General features: G+C 29.0%; 1 non-coding gene across 1 annotated transcript; it reads left to right on the top strand.

Moving 5' to 3' along the window:
* On the top strand, positions 1-74 carry TRNAT-AGU (transfer RNA threonine (anticodon AGU)). The gene has a single exon. It is a non-coding gene; the product is annotated as a tRNA-Thr (tRNA).
* Positions 75-3,534: the final 3,460 nt, after the last annotated feature.

The following is a 3,534-nucleotide window of genomic DNA, read 5'->3' as shown; positions in this document are numbered from 1 at the left end:
GCTCTTGTAGCTCAGTTGGTTAGAGCACCCGTTTAGTAAGCGGGAGGTCTTGAGTTCGATTCTCAATAAGAGCAAAACAATGATTTTGTAAGTAGAACAATTTTTCCAACTTTGACCTTATTTTTTGGTCAAATTCTGCTATTAGTCCCTATACTTTGCATAAGTTATGGATTTAGTACCTATACTTTAATTTAGTCATTTTTAGTCCTTGTACTTTTAGAATTTCAAAATTTTAATCCTAACCAAATGATAACAACTAAATTTATTAAGTTAAATTTTGTTATTTTTAAAATTTGATGTGTCAAACTTATTATCACATGTGTAATGTTGTGTCTGTTTGTTCACATATTATTATTCACAGAAAATCAGTTAATAGATTTAGCACTCAAATTTTGTAATTTAAAAAATATAGATTTAATAACTATCATTTGAATTCAAACTAAAATTGATAATTTATTATTTATAATAAATCATTAAACCCATATCTTATTATTATGATTAATATAATCAATTAAAACAATTAATAAATCATAAAAATATTATTATAATATATTATATTTTTATTTTATTAATTTATAAGTTAATGTCAACATGATTTTAATAATTTAGATTATTAAAATTGGTAATGAAATTATAAATAAGTACAAGATAGTAATTATATTGTTTAATAAAATTAATCTTGTTTTTCTAAAATTATTTATCTCATAAATTAAATATTATTAATATATTATTTTATTTTGTATAATTTTTCTTAAAAATTAAATATAATAATTTGGATAATTTTTAATTAAAAAAGAGAGAATTTATTTTTTAAAATAAAATCTAACTTAATATTTTCAACATTTTATGATACCCACTTATCTTATTAACATTTTTAAAAATATATATATTAATTAAACCAGATTATCAAACACATTCAAAAAATTAAATATAAAAATTTCCTATTTTCAATAAAATAAAAAAATTTCAGTGGTCATGAAAATGATAGTGCATAAAATTCTGGAAGACAAGAAAAAAAAAGTAGCTTTAAAAAGCTTCTAATATCTAACCTTATTTGGATTATAATATACATGTACACACCCAACCTAAACTATTGAATTATGGATACACCCTTCATCCCAGATATTGTTAACATTAATGGCTGCTCATGGTATACAGACAAGAACTCAGGGTGTTTGGTTTGTCCAAAGCCACTACTTTCTTACTTTATAAGTTAACTATTTTCTAACCTAAGCTCGTTATAAAGCATTACATCAATGGCTGCCAAGAGTCAAACCCTAAAAACGAGATTTAAGAACCTTATGTCTTCTATCTCTCAACCCCTTTTTTTCTTTTCTCCTTCACTTACCTCATTTTTTTGTCTGCAAAATTTTTAGCCATAAAAGAAACAAAGATTTTTTTTCGGAGAAAGGCGCAAAGCAGATTAGTTAACAGCTTCATCAAGAAGATTTTTTATAGATTGCTTCTTCAACTGGGGTTCCTTGTCGGGTGGACCATCTCCTCACATAGGGTTTTAAATTTAAAAAAAAAATTAAAGAGTTAACTGATATCACCTAAACAGCTTATTAATTCTTTTATCCTTAAAAAAAAAACCATACTTGAAGTGTCAGTTAAACAACTGATTTGCTAACTCAGTTAAGTTTCTACCGAATACCATCTAAACTCAAAGACTTTCTTCACTTCCTTTGCCACATTTATGGGTTTGGGGTCTTTATTTTCCATCTCTCATAAATTGAACACGAGTTGGAATCTCTTGTTGGGAGGGTTTTACCTTAATTGCTTTCTTTCCTACTTTAATTTAATCTTAATGTACATCCAAATATAATGATGTTATTGAGTATGAACCTATGAAGGTTGACTTAGAAAAAACGTACCACCAAGATTTGAAATAAGCTTCAGTGGACCTAATTCTTGCAATCTGCCATGGAGGTCCGTCCAGCCTCTTCCATCAGCACAGCGCATTTTCTCTGAAACTTTGCAGGACATGAACTGATAATAATCAATGATCTCTCTCAATCATGATTTATTGGTCAAAGCCTTTCATCACTGCAGTAAAAGCCTTACTCCACATTGTTAATTCAGTGCTGTTGTATTAAACAATTAAAAGAATAGGAATGGAGTGGTCACCACAAAGAGTTAATTTGAATACAGTACACGTGAATTGTATCTACGAGTGTTCATGGCTCACCAACTTCACCCTTTTCAACCATTCATAACCCAACAAATCTAATATAAACCACAAAAAAAAGTTAAATGTGGGGTCTGAAAATCTATGCTAATTTCATCATATCTTACACCATTTCAATGATAATTACGTGTAGAGGGGTTTACTTTCCCTAACACATTCATGCATTGCATCCTATTGGCCTTGTACACAAGTGCACTCACAGTTATTGCTCATATATAAGGATTTTGTATAATGCTTTATAACAATGACTGAATGACACTAGAAATTAGGGTTATTGATTACTTACTCCTTGTTGTCATTGTTGCCATTTGATATAGTTTTTCTCAACTGTTATGCTCAATGATAGGAGAAATAAAGTAATTGTGAATTGATGAAGTGACCTATATCATAGTTAGCTCAAATATTTATGATAAAGTATGATTTGTAACACTAGGGATATTTATATATCATTGTTAGCTAGCATCTACCATGTTTTGTTTGTTGGCTCAACTCTCATCTGCAATGACATCAGATTAACAGCTAAGGACAGTGAAAGAAAGTGACACTGAATATTACATATTATAATATAACACATAAAACATACCAACTTTGTAAGAATAATCTAAATTTGTTGATGATTCAAATGATTCCACTGCTTAATCAAGTTCTACTTGGCGTTTAGGGTTTAGGGTATGTGCTAGCTATAGTATGGGATGCAGCAAAAGTGAGAAAAGCAAGTTCAGTTAATACACCTTACAGTGCTAGGGTTACCCAATCCATATATAGAAAGACAAACATCAAAGTTTCATGTCATGTTTATGGTATGCAGTGAAATTAACAGCAAAACAAGCTTAGCATAATATAGTAACATTAACACTCGATCAACTAATTTGTACAGAAGTAGCACATATAATATGTACACACATATGTTCTGAGAGAAGCAATAGTACATACTTTGGCTGCCATCATAATTAACATAGATAGTTTTAATATAACAAGTTACTCTGAATTGTATACTACATATAAACCTGTATCCAGCATTATAAGTAAAAGATTCATAATCTCAAGTTACAAACTAGCTAGTTTTTTAATTAAAGTCTCTTTTCATCAATTGGCTGTGTGTGTAACTGTAGAGATAGGGTTGAGTTTTAACAAGTTGGTAGAAAATATAGGGTTTAGCTTGTTGATTAAAAATTTGAAAGAATGTATCAGTATCTTTTACCAGTTCTTTTTCTAAAGGCAAAAATTTCATTGAAATAGCAGATTTACTGGGTGCCAAAAATCTTATGGAGAAACCCTAGAAGCAAAGGTTCATAGGCAATCAGAAGACAAAACACCATGCTGTATATAGCCAACAATCTTATTTT

The sequence above is a fragment of the Gossypium hirsutum genome, chromosome D03, assembly GCF_007990345.1.
Source record: "Gossypium hirsutum isolate 1008001.06 chromosome D03, Gossypium_hirsutum_v2.1, whole genome shotgun sequence".
Lineage (NCBI taxonomy): Eukaryota > Viridiplantae > Streptophyta > Magnoliopsida > Malvales > Malvaceae > Gossypium > Gossypium hirsutum.
Note: the sequence above shows the minus strand (reverse complement) of the source record. Positions and strands in the feature narration are given on the sequence as shown.